General features: G+C 50.7%; 1 protein-coding gene across 3 annotated transcripts in view; it reads left to right on the forward strand.

Annotated features, from left to right (window-relative positions):
* LOC149328433 (uncharacterized) overlaps window positions 1-18,275 on the forward strand; it is a 98,511-nt gene that overhangs the window by 31,849 nt on the left and 48,387 nt on the right. Inside the window, exon 1 of one of the 3 annotated variants that reach the window (XM_089561988.1) lies at window positions 16,046-16,712. The exons of the other annotated variants lie outside the window; for them this stretch is intronic. The gene's annotated coding sequence lies outside the window, so the exon portion shown is untranslated. Of the gene's footprint in view, window positions 1-16,045; window positions 16,713-18,275 lie in introns of those variants that run through there. 3 annotated transcript variants of the gene reach the window in all.

Here is an 18,275-nt window from a genome sequence, read left to right on the forward strand (position 1 = left end):
CGGTTGGGGCATCGTTAGGCGCCCTTGAAAGAGGCGGCAATGGGGAGCAACATCGCTTTTCACGTCGTCTTGGCAATGCCTGGCCAACACTTCGGTATTTGTCTCGTTATCGTCGCTAACCGTGCACCTTTACACTTCCTGGGCGGAGGAGCGGCTGCCTGAATCCGCCGCCGCTGGCCGGCAGGGGTTGGTGGTGAAACGGGCGCAGCCGGCGATTGTGTACGGGGTCCGCGAACGAGGGGCGCGCCTTGTGGAGAGGAGGACGCGCTGAAGTGTGATAGGATTGTCGCACGCATGCAGGCAGTTGCATTGCGGGCGCTTTCGTTGAGTGGTGCCAATGCTGGCACTTGGCAGTCGAGGATTTGAGGAAATGCATCAATGGCTGTAATGGTTTATTGAAAAAAAAGAAAGGTGAAGCGAAAGAGTGTTGCCGGCCGCGGCAATTGCTGCCTAATATCTTAAGCACCCGAGCTGCAGCCGGCGGAAACGAAAGGGAGAGGATAGTGAGGAGAAGTATAGAGGGGAGAGACAGCAAGAAAGGACAGGGGAGAGCTTTGTACACTATTCACAAAATACACAAGTGCATCAGTGTGCCCCAACCGTACCTAGGAATAGACTGGGCATCGCTGACTGTGGAATTCTTCGTTGTGTGACCTCGAATAAAGGACGTCCTCGTAGCATTATTTCCTTTTTCTTTTGCGTGCAAGGTCGCCTGCTCACCGGGGTGCGTAGCTGAGTCCGTGGGTCGTGTTAACTTCGGTTGGCGGGCGCTGTCTGTGCGGTCCATTTTGGAGTTGCAGAGGCGCCCCGAAATACTTGGAAGGGATAAGGATATGCGCGAGTTGACCTGGTGCAGCGGGAGCTGTGAAATAACGGCGCGAGGCAGCCGGGCAGGACAAGGCGTGCTATCTCGCAGAGTTCTTCGCCGGAGTTTCCCGCATGAACGCCACTTGAGCGCAGTGGTGAAGGCAACTGTTTCGCAGTATAGGGCATTCATTTAGGCTGAATTAAGGATGTATTCCTTAGAAAAAAAATAGCTCAGGTCGAGTCGTCCCATTGTCAGCGCAGATACCGAGAGGAGCATGCGAACTTGATTACTTTTGTGTTTTGTAAATAGTGTACAAAGTTCTCCCCTGTCCTTTCTTGCTGTCGCTCCCCTCTCCTCACTATCCTCTCCCTTTCCATTTCCTTTCCGCCGGCTGCAGCAATTGCCGCGGCCGGCAACACTCTTTTGCTTCACTTTTCTATTTCTTTTATTTTTTTTTTTCAAAAATAAACCACTACCACCACCTTCATGCGCCGCGTTTACGTGAATGCGACAGCAGCGCATCCCATCAACTTTTTAGCGCATCGTAGTCATGTAAACGGTAACAATGCGCTAGGAAAGTGCGTTGCATCAATGCGCCAGACGGGAGTAGATCTGGAATGGCAAGTCGACTTCACCGGCGGATGTAAATGGGTTTGGTTGTCCCTCCTTCCCCGTGTCTTGGCTATCCAATACCTCGATGGCTAGAGAGAGAGCGGACTTCAAAACACTCTAATACCCGCCTCCCTTCAGCCGGATAACAAAGCAGACTTCGTTCAAGATGGGGGTGGCTGGACCGCTCTGCCTCGTGCAATGGGTCACCGTCCCGCCAGACCGGATGCGGTATGTGTAACCGGTAGCGCATCGGCTCCTCGAGATAGGCTAGGAAATGCGATGCGCTGCTGTCGCATTGATGTAAACGCGGTTATAGTCGCACTCTTCTTCGTGGCAGCTTATTGCAGAAATGCATCCAGAGCTTTCCACTGCTGCATTCCTCGTGTTCTGTCGTAAATCTTTCTGAGCGTAAACATACAAGAATGGGGAGACAGAATTTTTTTTTCCTGTCAATTTTTTCCGTGAGCTTCTGAACACTCGGTTACTCAAGTCTCCCGTACAAGCATGCGCTCAGTTCGTTACAGTAACGCTGGTTCTGGTATCAGGCTGTACTGCTCACTGACTGACCGACTCCCCTCCGGGAGCGGAGACCGCGTATATCACGCGCCACGTGTCTGCAGTGAGTGCGGTGCTTGACAGCGTGTTTCCCTCTCTCTCTCTCCCCTGACACGCGGTGGTGACTCACAGTCGTGGAAGGGGGAGTGGACGGTGACTCGTCCGCCGCAGATACTGCGCGCTGTCTGACGCAGCCAGTGCTGACTGACCTCGGGACGTCCGTCGTGTACTGCGGCGTGAGTGATGATGCACCGCCGCCGTGCGGACGAGCATTGCTTGCTCGGCCATCCCGCTAGGCGGAGGCCGTTCTGCGCTTCGCCTTCTCGAAAACACACACACACAAAAAAAGAAATCGAGGGGGGGGGGTTCTCTTTATCCGTTAGTTGTCATTCCTGCCCGTGGCGCATTGGGAGGACGTTTACGCGTGCCGACGGCAACGCGTTTAATAATTGGAGCGCCGACCTAACGAAGAAAACGGAGTAGGCCGGCGGGAGGGCGGTGCTATTCTGTTCATCTCTGTATCCGTGTGTGATGGTTCCAACCATTTCTGGTTACGTGAAACGCCGCTACGCCCCGTGGTCGTCCTCGGGGAGATTGTGATTAGTCGCCGCCAGAGTTGGCACCTTGCACGCATGCACGCACGCGACAGTAGCTTCGGAGTAGCAGGGCTCCGCTGGCTTCAGCTATAGCTCGTTGGCTCTTCCGACCCGAAGTTGTTTCTCTACGCTAAAAGTTTTGCTTCCGAAGAAACGTATCGGCTTTGGAGTTTGCCGACACAACAGTGCCAATTTCTTCACTCAATCGACCCACATCTTAGATCAAGACTCTCACCCAGAATTCCTCGACACCTGGAAACACTTTATCACCGACTTCGTCTGAATGCTGCATATACAAACGGCCTGCGTTACCGTTTTTGACAAATGAACAGTCCGCATTGTGACTACTGTGCCGCGATAGAAACTGTGGAGCATATCTTGCTTGAGTGCCCTGCGTATGCTAACGAGCGTGCGTACTATGAACATCGCATGCAGAAGCTCTGCCCAGTGCCCCTAACAATGGACAAAGTTTTAGGCCCCTTAGCCTTCCTTAGGCAACAGAGACTTGCAATGAACTTTCTATTTACATATTTAAAAGACATTGGACATCTCGGTAAGCTTTAAATTCACTTGCACGTTACCTTCATGCATTCTTCATGCAGTGAACTTCGTCAGCCCATTTGACGGACTATGTACTTACATCAATACTCGCCATTGCATCCTTAGTACCCATTTCATGGCCGCATTTTATCTTCGTTTTTTTTTTACCTCTTCCACACTGCTCTCCTTCAGTCTTTATCTCCCAAATACCCCTCCCTACGCAGAGGAGCATGCCAGCGTAATTTAAACGCCGGCTAAATTCTCTGTATTTCATTAAAGAGTCTCTCTCTCTCTCTAGACCCGAGCTGGTCAACAATGCTTCCTTCTGGCCTCTATTTGATTTGAGTATTGGAGGTTCGGTGTTGTGTGATGTGCTTTCCCACCTGATATGGTACAAGGTTGGCTGTCGTAGAGTGTATTTTGTGCACTTTGTGCACGTTCATGAAGGTGCCTGTCTATTATAGCCTACGCAGATCTGTGGCCTCTCCTGTCTTCAGTTTCTCGTGAGATGGCGGCTAGACCATGCGGTAGCCGGGATTTAGGGGTATTAGGTCCTCTACCACGGGTTGGTGAACAAGCTTTTCGCTCAAAATTGCGAATTTCGTGCTTGTTTCTCCACTAAATTTGGTTTATGTCCTCCAGGGGAAGAACTAGTTAGAAAAGAGAAGAAAAAAACTGTGGCTAATTGTCACACATAAATGTGGAGTAATCAAGAAATGGATGTTCAAGCACTGTTCCCTCTCATATTGCTGCTCACGACTATACGTTTCGTCGAAACCACGAGTCAATATGCTTTCTGTGGTGAGTATAAGTTTGGGATCGCGTTTAGTACTTTGTATCTACTATGTTTTTATAGACCGCGTTTTCTCGTAAGCAAGTTCGACTGTATCGGAAATCCGCCCGTCGATCGCACGGCCAGGTTACATCCTCGACCCAGTTAACTGTGCGGGAAAATCGACGGCGAAGCTTCGTATTCCGACGCGCGCTCTAGCCCCGCCTCGCTGTCTCCCTGTAAAGCGGTCTTCACCGCATCGTGTAGAAAGCCCCGTGACGTCACCTGGCGAGGGGGGGGGGGGGGGTGTCCTCTTCTCTCCCCCACCTCCGCGTCCAAGGTCGCGCGACGCGGTGAAGCGAAGTTGACTAAGGAAAAAAAAACGCTAACAAAAAGAAAGAATCTCCCCCTCTCGGGTTGCGTGCATACCGGCAGTCGGCGCTCCCTTTATTTCGCGTCTCGGCCGATTGTTGCACCGTGCGAGCAAAACGCGCGCCTTGTGCGTCGCCTGCCGAAAGAACTCGAGCGGCGTCGTGACAGAAAGGCTGGCCGCCTTGCTCGGAGGGGAATTTCCATTTACGTTTAAATGAAGTGAATCTGTATGCTCGCATACCGAGCTGTTTGCTCTGAACTGTTGCTATCCGTTTCGTCAGTGATGCCAGATGATGTGCGAAAGAATGAAAGAAAAAACTTGGATGTGTTGGCTCAGCGTGTGTGACTGCCTCATGGGGACACGCCCGACTTTTCTCTTGATTTTTTAAAAATGAATTCAAGCGCGCAAGAACACGCACACAAGAAGAGCAAACACAGAGGACATGTCCTCTTCTTGTGTGCGTGTTCTTGCGCGCTTGAATTCATTTCAAAAAAAGCTATGCACGATCTAGCCCAAACAGAAGTTTTGTAGAATTCTCTCCTGCAGTAGCTTTCCCTATTTGGATGCGTCGGCCGTACGAAAAAAAAAAATGAAAATTGGTTTTTGAGGAAAGGCAATGGCGCAGTATCTTGTCTCTCATATCTCGGTAGACACCTGAACCGCGCCGTAAGGTAAAGGGAAGAAGGTAGGAGCGAAAGAAGAAAGAGAGAAAGTGGTGCCGTAGTGGAGGTCTCCGGAAAAATTTCGACCACCTGGGGATCTTTTACACACGGGCGCCTCTTGCGTTTCGCCTCCATCGAAACGCAGCCGCCGCGGTCGGGTTCGGACCCGAGTACTCCAGCTCGGTAGACGAGCGCCTTAACCACTGATCCACCGCTTTGACCCGGCGGTATAACGCTTGTAGTTAATCTGGTAACCTCCATCGTATCATCTACAGTTGACTTCATTATGAAAGGGAACACCCAGTTTGCGCGCAAGAACGAATTCTGTTGATATTTCTGCGCTAAGGTTGGAAACGTCATGGTCCTATGCATGGCTATGTTTTTTTAAACATTTTTGTTTTAAAAACCTTGAGAGGGCGGTCTGTGCAGCTGGACTGCACATCAGTACGGACATTGTTGACGTAAACTGACTGAAATTGACGAATCCGGTTTCGCAGTTTTCGCTTTAGGGCGCAAGGATATACTGCGAAATTGAGGGTCGTCTGCGTCGTAGGCGAGCCAGGTTTTTGTATTTTCTGAGTAGGCATTATGGTTCGGTTTATCGAGCGTCAAAAATACGCTTTAAAAACGTTGAGTGGGCTTTCCCCGCGTCGCGCGTTTTTTTTTAAATGACGTCACCGCGCGTGATATCATCGCGAAAAAACACGTCGCCTTTTCCTGTTCCATAAAGTGCACAGAGTCCTTATTGGCTCGCGTTATGAATGCGAGCGGCGCCGTTTTATCAGTGCGCAACGCGGGAAAGCCAACTTGCGAGCCACAACGCAGATTTTGAAAACTACGAAACTCCGCTTGCTTTGTATGCATACCGGTTAAGATAACTCACCCTTTGTATGTACAAATGCTTTGGAAAAAATGAAAAAAATTAGAGGAGCCACTTAGGCTCCGACTTAATGATATGACGCGATGGCGCAATGGGTTAATTCTCGTATATGGTTAAGGTGATTCTATGCATCACACTCCTAGATCCCTGGGAGTCCTCTCATACCCCTCCTGGCGCAGTGGTGCAGCGGTTAAGCGATGAGCCACTGCCCGGTGACGGCGTATGGCAGCGGTCGGCCTTGTGCGGCCAATCATTAATGTAACTGCCACCTGCCACGGTGGGCAGTTTGCTCGCTATCCGTTGCCCAGGTTGTTACGGCGCCGCAGGGTCACGTGACCCATGTGGCCCATCTGCCTGCTATGTTGCTTCTCTGGGGACCACCTGGCAGAGTGACGCTCGTGATTTTTCGCTCACAACGCTGACGCCGACAACGCCACCGGATTTTCCGGTGAACGGGGCCATTTTAACGCCATTGCGGTAACAACTGCATCCCTCATACGTTTAGAGTGATCGTTGCATGAATCCTTTCGTACCGGTGTTATCTGTGCATTGTGCACTATACGCTAACGTCGATATTTTCCGATCGTGCTCTGAAAGTTTAGTAGGCCGGTGTACTTTTTTTGGTCGACGGTGGTGGAATTGTTTCGAACTCGCGTATTTATCTCGCACGTTCAAGTGAGCGGCGCCTTACAGGTGCTTTACGTTCAGAAATTAGCGGAATTTGAGTCTTTTAATTGCGCATTTAGTAAAAATTCTGTAAAAAAAAAATGCCACTGTTTTGCGCTTTTGCAAATCACGGACCGCGATTACGACGAACTGCTGGAAAGTGCAGGAATTTGTCACATTTTTTAAATTCTTGCGACATTTGGGGGTGAACTCGCTTCTGAGGAGTGCTGTGAAGAAGTCTGAATTCGTCACCGTATTGTGGGCTACGCAGGATCAACTCTTCACTTAATTGCCCACCTGAGCGAAAGTTTTGATGTCTGTAGCGGCGACTGTCGTTAAACGGCACCTGTATAGCACGATCGCTTCGGTAACCGTTGTGGCGATAAGCATCACGTGTTCGCTTACTGCCGGCACGAAGTTAATTTACGCAGAAGGGAATTTTGAGTGTTCAGAGAACAGCTTTGTCTCCCTGTAGCGCGTTCTGTCTATAGCGAATGCACAGAAGGGCTACAGTAAGATGTCCAGTTCACAACCCCACACTACGGTTGTGTGATTTGCTTGCTCCTCTAGTACCCTAGCTTCCTCCCCTTTCCCCGAACGACCGACCGCTTCCACCCAGATAGCAGGCCTACTCAGCGCCCTCGCCCCCTCTGTATCGGTATCACTATTGGTCCAACGAGCGAGCTGCCAGTATCGAGTGACTCACTCGGGTCGTGCTCCCCGGCAAATCGGCGCTTTGCAAACCGAAGGGTAGAAACAAAGCTGGACTCATGGACCTGAGGAGAACGCAATCTTCTTTGAACTGAGCATGCGTCACGCTTTGCGTCCGTTTTTGTGTGTGGCTGTGCAGAACGTGTACTGGGATGTTTTCGCTTTGTGGATGCACCTACGGGGCTAGTCCACCTTCTGTTGTTGCGAGAGGAGTACAGGCTCTCTCACACAGAGGGCGCTGACCGAAGCCCCGCCCATTCCGGCCGACTCGGAGCAGCGAGCGGAAAGTGAACTTCCGGTTGTCTGCCTTTCCGTCCTCTGCATAGATGGTTGGTTCCTGGGAGCGTTCGCTGACGTCACAACTATCGACCGAGTGCCAGTTGTAGTTTTCCGACTGAAGAAAGGGCTTCTCAATGTGGTGAGTGTGGCCAGCGCTGTACACAGTTTGTGACGTTCACGCACGCTTGTGTAGTGGTCCCCGCAGGCGCTTGTGACGGCACTCTTTCCGTCTGCTATAGTAGGATACAACTTAAAAAAAAAAAACAGTTGCTAACACTGGGACGCAGTCCGCGGCGTCCTGTGTTACTCCGCTGGCCAATCGCAACAGTAAACGGAATTATCTGTTTAATGTTTGACTATATCAAACAATCCACGTATCAAAATTCTAGATAGAGCTCATAATTTTTTTTTTCTTGTGATAAGCGTCTTGTTTAGGTAACAAGAAACGTTTAGCAGCGGACTACTTTTTCGTCTTGGAGGAATTCTGTGCGCGGAGGCTGAATGTGGGCGGAGCTTCACTGCAGACTTAGTTGTATCCGACTATAGTTCACTGTAGCCTGTCCAAAACTTCTGTCGGAAACCTTACCTAAAGCAACCGAGGTCAGCTGAAACGCTCTAGGCGATAATGCTTCCGGAGACTTGAACCATGTTCACGGGAACATTATTAGGGTTTGGGCAGCCTTTGTAATAAGTGTACGAATATATGAATATAGAAAGGCTACCAGTCCATCAGTTCTGGTTTTGGTCCGTGTAATGGGGCTTTCCTAGCGCCCCCGGCGAAATCAGCACTGGGAACATGCAGAAGGTTCTAGCAGGTAGTTGCCAAAGAAAATATCTGCGATAATTCTAGGGGAAGCTCTTTGTTGTCCGAAGCGAGGGCGGGAGTATTGCGGACTAAGAAGTAACCGAGTCAAGTACCGAGAGATAGACGCGTTATGCGGTGCTTGTGGAGAGAAGGGAACGGCTGAACACCCGATACTTTCCTGTAAAGGGCTCCACGCTACAGTTGACAGCAGCGTGGCTGATTTATTGAAAGCATTGGAGTTTAAGGAGAGTTTCGGAGAAATGAATTTTAAGTGGGTAGAAATAGGCAAGCGAAGATTTTCTGATTGTTGGCTGAAATATCGCAAGAGTGAAATTTCACTCGCACTCTGCCGGTGGTCGTGGAAAGGCTCGCGCTATAAAAGCGTAGACGAGCGTTTCCCCGTCTCCATTGTAAGCAGAAAGTAGATTACCAATCACGGCTAGGTGGCGTGACCCACCGTCCGATTTAAAGGATCCAGCCTTATCCATCCGTCCACACGCACTGCCGAACCTCGTAGAGGGGGATGATGGCGTCTAAATGTTTTCTTCACCCTCGAGAGCTCTTTGAACCGAGCCGCTTTTCGGTCTCGTTCTGACCGGGGGCGAAACGTCCGTGCGCTGCAAATTTCCCCGGTGCACGGTCGAAACCCCCGTGCAGTCGAAAAAGGCCTGCCCCCAGCCCACAACGTTCGTTTTGCTCATGTGAGACTCGGAACACTCGATTATAGTCAACCAGTTGATCAATCGATCAGTCCGATGCATCCGGGGAAGACTTATCAGTTCATCAGGTGTTGGCAGCTAAGCCTCGTTGCTCAGGAAAAGTACCTCACCAGCGGGTGTACAAGAGAGATGTCATTTGCTGACAGTGCTGTCGGGCGTTGGGCTTGACAGCGATATTTGTTGTCTGTGCTCTTCGACGACAAAAATGACTTGGAAGGCGAGAGGTCGTCAGCAGGAAAAAGTGGTTGGCGCGCCAAAGGGACGCCGGAGCCCGTCGCGGCCCCGGACCATATTTCACCAGGACAATGTATTTCGGTCGTAGATGCATGACCCCGGAGTGTGGCGCGTGCCACGGGGCCTAGGAAAAAGGATCTGAGGAAGCGTTTTCGCCACGTGATGTGCGCCTATAGCTCATTGGTCACGCGAGCCTGACCAACCCACCGGGAGCGCATGATCCGAGTGCGCTCGGTGCGCGCACCAAAGCCTACCAAGAAATGATAGATCTCACTGTAGCGTAGACAGCGCGCATATATCCGCTTCTAGCTGTCCTGAAGATGCCAACACCTTGTGAGCGCAAATTTGCAGGCATATTTCTGAAGGGAAGGGCCTTCCCCGATACTGAAGCGCAAAATTTGCGTTTTTTTCCGTGCTCTGTGCGTTACAGATACGCAAGGACACCTGCCACGGAGTATGTTACGTGCACCAAAGGTTTCGTGTGCAAATGAAAATTCATAAAATAATTTCATATTAAAGCGTCGGGCAGTATAGAAATCTGGCTCGGACGAAGCTTCTATCTTGTAAGGCTGCTGTGAACTCCTTTTGGCCATAGTGTAGTTCTTGAAAGGAGTACTAAGTGGAAGCTCGTCGACATCATACCCAGCCTCCGTCGAATCTGGACAGCTTTATTCTGCCACCGGATGAACGAGAGTTTTTTTCGGTTAGCGAGTACTACGCCACGGAGTCTCCATTCAACCCTGGGGATTCTCCCTCAGGTGACGCTCCAAAATGCGCCAGGGTGTGGCGCCGTGCCCTTCAAGCCGCTTTTGCGTTCCTCATACGCTCATTGCATTCTTATCCCCTGATTCAGTCTTCGCTCTCTCAAATACGACTCAGCGTCCTGCGACGGTTCTTTGCTCAACTGTTCTACTCCGACACGCGTAGTGTGCCACGCGCCCACGCTTCCGCGGAAGAAGCGAGTCACGCGATTTATGCATCGCGTTTTGTGCAGAGAGAGAGAGTGACTCGGGGGAATACCCTCGCAGGTGTTGGGGATTCCGAGTAACGTTACGCACCGTGTCCTCCGCTCGCCTACTCTGCGGTGTGGTGGAGCGGCGGCGTCGGAGTGCGATGCTTACGCAACTGGCGCGCTCGGATTCATCGCCGATCGATGATATGGTTTCGCTCGTTCCGGTCGGTTAGCGTGTGGGCGCCCCTTTTTGCCGCCCAATCCCGGTACAGCTGGATTTGGAAGGAAGTCTCAGAACGTCCATTACCTCGCACTGGCGTCTTTGTCGTGCGCTACGGGGTGGGGTGAAAACAGGGCGGTGAGCTTTTGTTATTGTTTCGCAGACATCCATTGATGTGCCTACACAGTACGTTCTCTATGGGCGGTCGGAAAGGAAGACAGATTGTGTAAGGCTGAAAGGCACGTTCAAATTGTGTGGACCACCATGTTCCCGACGCTGGCGTTATAAATTTCTGTGGCAGCCTTTCTACGAATGCGTGGTCGTATTTCGGTTCCGCGTAGTGCTGTCACGCTCATTTTCTTGATCAACGGCTGAAATTACAGCGTTTTTCTGCTTCGGGAAGAGAACAGTGTTATATTCAGGTGTCGGTTGTTCACCCTAAAGCCCCTAAACAGGCAGTGAGTCACTGAAGGAGGAGGAGAAAAGAAGTTTTGTTGTCCAACAGAAATGGCGTTCCCCCACCCCCACCCTCAGCAATAGAACCGGGCAGGCAGGAGGCACCGCTTTAGATGCAGACCGGTAGGTCTTGTGTCCCGGCGGCCCCTTCAGCCAGTCGGACGAGGCGGAACTTGAGCTCAGGGTCCCGACTACGCAGCAGGGTCTCCCAGGATTCTTTACAGTCGATATTTCGCACCCTCCCAGGAGAATTTGGGCATTCACAGGTTATATGATCGAGAGACCCTCTCAACCCGCAGTGAGAAACACTCGTCTGATCATACCTCCTGAAACATATGGTTCGCCAGGATCGGGTGTGGGTACATGTATCTCTTGAGTCGTATCCACGCGAATGCCTGCGTATTGTTTAACGACGGGTCCGGATGGGGGGTACCTGCCTATAGGTTCCGCAAAAGCGAAGCTTGGACAACTTCGCGTCTTTGAAGAGGAGCGGCTTCACCGATAGTCTGTGTAGCTTTCTGCTTCCCATGTCGATAGCTATCCACTATTCCGGGAGCACTTTTTCGGGACGGCTGACCGCCTGTGCGCGGTTAGTCCGAAACAGCTCTGACCACTCCCTGTCAAGAGAAGTTTAAAGGTAGCCGAGAATAAGTTCGCTGCTGTGCTGCGGTCACGCCTGGCAGACTGAAGTAGCGCTGTCGAGATGAACACAAGACGGGAGAATATTTAGCTCCGCAGGTGCTCATGATGGAGTAGCGCCTCGTTCGGGCAGGGGATCCCCTCGCTCGGCGTTTTTATTCGCCAGCTGCACCTGTGTGCGAGGTTAGCCCGGAGTGTGCTTTTTTTCTGTTGTGTTGTTATCGTTTGTGATGTACTACGAAGCTTTCTCGCCAACACCACGCTCGCACCGCAGCTACGAAGGGAAGCACAACAGCCGCTTCTTCGAGTTATCCGGGAGTTATACATAGTTTTCACCCACGTCATAGGGGCCGCCATCTTTGGATCCTGAAAGCGCAGCGAAAGCTTAGGCGTTTTGTTAATTCTCATATTACCAGCCAGTTCCCGCGTGCACCATGGAAGTTAGCCAGAGTACCCAAAGATGGCGCCCGTCAGGTCACGTGAAAACGGCGCGCTGATTGGTCCCGATGCGACAGGCGTGCGCGCAGTTTTCCAGGTACATGGCGCCCTCAAGATGATTTGCGCATGCGTAATAGAGCCCCGTGGAAGCGGATCGCGCTGTGCTGTAACTCTGTTATCGTAACCTTATTTTCCTAGCCGCTTTAACCAGTGTAGCTTGACAGGCAGCAGGTATTCGTTTAGGTGTGAGGTGTTTGGTGGTGTAGTTTACCTGTTCCTGTAGTGAAATGCCGCTCTTACACCTGATTGCAGTTCTTGTTCCGCTTTTCCTCGGTCAGAATTGTGCTTGTTATATATATATATATATATATATATATATATATATATATATATATATATATATATATATATATATATAATTTTTATTCTTGTCTGCCCACTCTATTTTGCTGAACACACGTGTTCATGAGACCAAACTGGGGGACCTTGTAAGAGTAGAAGAATTCGTTCATTCATTTGATTGGAACGCATGACATATGCCGTCTGCAGTGGCTTCCAGTTAAATGCACAAGTTTTAATTCGGCGATTATTTTCACTCATTTTTCCATCCGCCAGAACTTTGCTCTGTGCCGTTCTTGCGGCATAGCTTGACTTGCGGCATAAAAATCTGTCATTGTCATTAATCCATTAGAGCCGCAATTTCAGAAATTCCAGTGTCCTCGGAAGTGGGCAGTCGTAGGAATCTGTGTGCGATATTTACCTGTTCTAAACAGCCAGTACAGAAATGAACTGAGAAACGACTGCTGTCATGCACATTTTTTTTTTGTTGAAACTCGGGTTTGTGCAAAGAAAATGTTTCTGCGCGGACACGCGTGCTTCGCCAGCTGGAACGAACACTATCTGACTGTGTAGCGAGGCAGAGGCAGTGATTGTATTGCTTTTTTAACCCAACCGCAATCCATACAATTTTGTTGGTTATTACAGATATCGAGAAGTGTTGCGTAAGCGCTGATGCCTCCTGGTGCCTAGTTAGGTTGCGTCACCTATACCGCGCCCTGATCAACAACCATCGCTCGGGAGATCGACCTTTTGCGACCGCTGCTACGTACGAGCGGCCTCTGCTGGCTTTTCTTATCGTGCACGCATAACTGCTTGGCGCCCCTGTTTCGGATCTTCGTCAAGAACCTGCTATTAAGGCGAAAGCCTTGAATGCCTCATCGTTGTCGACAGAAGGTTGTCAGTAGAGGTGTCACGCTTTTTCTAGTCAGACCGGAAAAAAAAAAATCTTTTTGTACGATGGCATTCGAACTACCATCCGTTCCGTAGCCGAGCGTGCTAATGGCTACGCTGCTTCCTGCCGACGCATGTGTATAGTTCACCTTGTCTAGGACGCTGGAGAGTGCAGAAAGGCGTCGAATCAGACGGATGCCCCCCAAACGCCCTCCAGTGTCTCCAGCATTTAAGATTCACAAGCAACTGTGTACTTAATTAACATCTTGACCACACACCAGCGATATAAGCACCGATACCGCGCTAAAGGGTTTCGCCTCACCGCACTTTAGGTCAGCAAATAACCCCCCTGAATTTTTTCTGCTGCTGTCTCAGTTTGAAACTCTTGGTGACGTCATCCGCGGAAGAAGCAGCAGCCGCGAACACGGAAAGCGGGGCCTTACCTGCCATTTGCTGGAGACGCGTCGCTTGCGCGGAAAAGTCGCGGAAGCGACAGGGATAAGCAACAAGGTGTGCGAGCGTCCTTGCTTCGACGCCTTTGCCGGCTTGTGAAACGGGACGAGCTCTAGTTGCGACATACCCCTCTGCGGGTCTCGCTCGGAGGTGACTGTGCGGCGTGAAACAACCTGGCGGGATGTGTATGAGGCAAGACGGACATGGACTGGCGCCTGCTTTCGTGTCCCCTGGATTATTTCACTCCGCGCAGTATATGTCGTCGTTGACTAACCAGACGCAACCAGACTACTGATCGCTCGGAGACAGCTGGTTCTCGGGACGAGAACTTGTGTGGGTCGCTCAGCGCGTGGGGGCATATACGGGGGAATTGGGCATAGAAGTTCGCGTCGTACTTAGTCGTGCGGCGGTTAGGACCGAAGAGAATTGATTGATTGCTCACAGTGCAGTTGTACTTCAGCCTGCGCTATAAAGAAAGGATGTGGAAAGCTTCAAGGTCTAATTCGTACTGTCAGGTGAATGTATAAATTAAAAAGAGCAGGCTAGATAGGGCTGCGGAAGGAGTAAGGATGAATTAGGGAGGAATTAGTGAGGGTTAGAAAAATGGAGAGGCTTGAAGGGTGGGAAAGGGTTATTATGCGAAGCATATTACTAGAGGTACACTACAGCCCTTCGCCGTGGTTACGCGCCGTGCACACCACGTGACACATGACGTCACGACAGAGGAAGATGAGGGTCCACCTCGCGCCGTCGCTGTGGTTGCACGCCGTGCAGACCACGTGGTACAGTGACGACACACCACGTGACATACCACGTGACACATGACGTCACGACAGATCGCCGTCACGCGCTGGGAGAGGGAGAACGATGCCATCGCACAGACGCCGGAATGTCGTCGAGCGGCATTCCCGCGCATTTCGAACGCGCGTTCACACTCGGTGTAGGTGAAACGCTCGCTCCACCGGGCAGGCGGACGCGGCTTCCGTGGCAATCCAGGCGCCCACCCAACGCGCGTCTCTGGGTTAGGTGGTGGTGGTGGTGGTGAAAAACATTTATTTACACATGTTAGTCGGCGTTCCGCTGTAGCCATGCCGTTGTCTTCCCCCACGACGAAGGCTTCTAGTGGTTGTATTAAAATGACCAAGTATTCAACCAAGGAAAGCCATGTATAACCAAGCCTAGCCATCAATATGCTTCGCATCTGACCAGGGTTAACCAAGTTAAGCCTCAGCCATTTTTATTTATGGGAACCAGTTAACTGTCTCCACGCGGGTGTTCAAATGTTCAGGCCCTTAACATATACCAAACGAGCAACTAGGGTTAGTTGGTTGTTGGATTGGTGGCATACTACACGAACACTGCGAGGCACTGACAGGGAGACACTGTAAGCAGACCACAAAGAAGACACAGCGCTCAAGGAACGTTGCGTGCACAGAATGTCTGCGTTCAGGAGCTCAAGGGCAACGTGCGCTAATGCTTCAAGAGGGTATCTTTACGCTAAGGCTGCACAATGAGCCAAGAGGCACGCATGCCGTAGTGGAGGGGTCAGTCTGAACTGCCTGCGTAATCGGTCGTCACCACGGTGTGTGTGTACCTGTGCAAGTGTGGTCGGTGGTGGTTGCAGTGCCCTTTGCGTTTCGGTCTCCTCTAGCTTTTCTGTCAAAGCAGTCTCCTTGTGGCGGTGGTAGTGGTTCTATTACGCGCGCACGCGCGCATACATTCACATGAATAATGAAATAGCTACTGGCATGGCGTCCGTTCTGTTCGGAAATTGGAAAGTTATTTGTTGAAAGGAAATGGCGCAGACAGATACTGCGCCATTTCTTTTCCTCAAAAACCAATTTTCCAACTTCCGAACAGAACGGATGTCAGCATGCCAGTGGCTATTTCGTTATTCGTGCGTGCGTGCGTGCGTGTGTGTGCGTGTGTGTAGGGGTGGGTGGGAGGGATTGCAAGTAAAGATTGCAGAGAAACTTTTTACAGCTGTAGTCAGAGATACAAGCTCGCGCGCGCGAGCTTGTATCTCTGACTACAGCTGTAAATAGTTGTTTCTCTCCAATAATTACTTGCAGCCTCTCCTATCTGCTTCGCTCCGCTATCTCCTACCCTTCGTTTACACTTACTGTGCGCAAGACGCGCGCGTGTCGTGGCCTCACTGATCACTAGCAGCTGCAGTAGGGCTGGGCTTCTTGTCAGAGGGGGCGGAGTGACATGTTATTTCCGCTGTGCATTTTTACGACTTTCTGCACCCCCCCCCCCCCAAAAAAAAAAAAAGAATTGCACGGGTTTTCAATAGAAAATTCCTCGCTGAAGTGGGGCCCTTCCCTCAACCTCCGCGTAAACCCTCCTTTGTCTGATCAGTCGGTGGTAATCCGTCCAGGTACTAGAAACTCAGTCTGTCCTCCGTTTTTTTTTTTAAATTTTATTTTAAGTACAAATGCAACCTCGCATTGTGTCCCGTTCGAAAGGGAACCCACACTCGTTCTCATGGCGAGCAGCGCCAGGCGGATCCACTGACGGAATTTGCAAACGCGTGCATTTCGACGAAAGCCACGTTGCGATCGCGCGCGCTTTTTTCCTTCCGTGCTTCCAGCTACGGGTACGGCTCGCCCATTGTTACCCGAATCTCGCGTGCCTTTCGCGTCTTCCGGCCAAGAAACTGTCGCCGTCCTTCTCTCTCTCATTTTCGAAACGTGGTGTCCGATAAGCCTGCGCGTTTCACTGCTGTCCGCAAGCGTACACCTGCACCAGGCAGGACACAACTGCGCATGCGCCAGTCACGGATTAGCGTCTGTGCTTTGGCCGCGCCTTCCGTTGGTCGCGTTTGTGCATCGATAGTTCGCAGGCAAGCGCGCCTTCGAATGCAGAGGAGAAGGCGCGAGCAGTTTGTCGGTGAATCAAAAAGCATACAAAAAACGACATAAAAGCAGAGAAAGCGGCGTTGCCTGCGCCAGCGAAATAATCAGACGCGCGTCGAAGGGACGCCGGGATATAGCCATCATTTGGAGCGATCGCTACACCGACTGAGGCACTCCTCCGTGGCCCCCTTGCGTTGGCAACGCTGTGCGACTCGGGTGTCTTGAGCAACGCCTCTCGACATGACGACTTCAAGGTGAGCAGCCGCTTGATTATACACGCCTGATTAGTCGTCCGGGAAGCGATCAACTTCGCAGCCGTGGGCGTTAACCATTGCCTCGCGTCAGACTGGTTTCCGCCCAATTAGCGCCACTCAATTGACGGCTGTGGGGTATAGGTATTCTCTGCTACCGCAGTAATAGTTAGTGAACCGTCTCGCAACGCCTGGTTTCAGCGTGACGTATGGTGGGAGTGTGTTCTGGGAATAGTTTATTTTACCCCCCCCCCCCCCCCCCCCCCGTTCGCTGTGTATCTTTCGATCGCCGTCTACTTTGAATGCGGCGCGTAGGTGGAGTGCACGTCACGGAATGTTCGCTCTTCAGCGAAGCTGGGCCTTGGTACTCATTCACCGCATTATAGCTTTCTTCGCCTTATGAGTATTGAGTGTGAGCGACAGTGATTATTAGCTACTTTCTTTTTCGGTTAGTACCTCTTTATAATTACGCATGCCCGTTAGGAGACATCAGAAGGCATACATACCACGTGACACCCCGCAAGAGACACACGAGCTCCCTTTAACCAAGTCGAACGAATTTGCCTGAATGGCCTTTGGAAAACGCGCATGCAAGACCGCAACGTTGAACCTGTTGTTTCGCCCAGAATTCATTTTAGCCGAATGTTGATGCAGGTAACGGACATTTAAGAAGCATTAGACTTTGTACCAGATTGGTTTCCTCTCCTGATGCGCTGTATATCCTTGTCGGCCTTTTAATTCTGTTTTGTATCATGTTTGTGCCACGTAACGCCTACCTCCTAGGTGCTCTGGAAATAGTTTTTTTTTTTTGTGTGTGCTTGTACACACCCGTATGCACATATATCCTTTCTGTACATAACGATGTAGAACAAATACCATGAAATGAAAAAAAAAAGTGCCTGCATGGCCTAGGGGTGGCGTGCCTGACTCGCAACGAAATGGTGATGGGTTCGATTCCGAGCTAATTCGCCCAGTTTTCTTCTCAGTGTGATTAATTTACGTTAAATCCTCACTTGCCATAATGCCATTTCAGTCACGCTGCGACCCCATAGGCACAATTTAACGAGTTTTAATCGTCTCTATTCCACAGCCTAACGTGTGGCATCACAACCCTCTCGTCCAATCCTGAATTAGTGTGACAGCGCGCACGGCTTTTCTTGCGAACGTCCTCTTGACGCTGTGACGTTTAAGACTACTTACGTGCTTTGGAGGCAGAAGCATTATTGTCTTTAATTTATATATTTTCCTTCCTTTTTACTTTGAGTCCTTTAGGATGTAGGCCTTCATGTCAAAGACCTTTACAAAAAGGCTTTTCGGTCAAATGATTCTTTCGCATTCACAGCACGTAAGGAGCTTGGTTAAATTCGCCGCGCCTTTGATATCATTGGGGAGGTTTGTGGGCCACTTTTCCTGGACACGGGGTTTCGTTGATGAGCCATTTAAAAAACTATAGACACCTGACTTTATTGCGTGTTTTCTTCCTTCAAATGATGCTTTAGCCATTACAATGCATGGATCACCGCGTAGGTTTCGCCTACGAGAGCTAAATAATACATAAATGAATTT

This window comes from Amblyomma mixtum, chromosome 9, assembly GCF_055824585.1.
Source record: "Amblyomma mixtum isolate Tamu chromosome 9, ASM5582458v1, whole genome shotgun sequence".
In the NCBI taxonomy this organism is placed as follows: Eukaryota; Metazoa; Arthropoda; class Arachnida; order Ixodida; family Ixodidae; genus Amblyomma; species Amblyomma mixtum.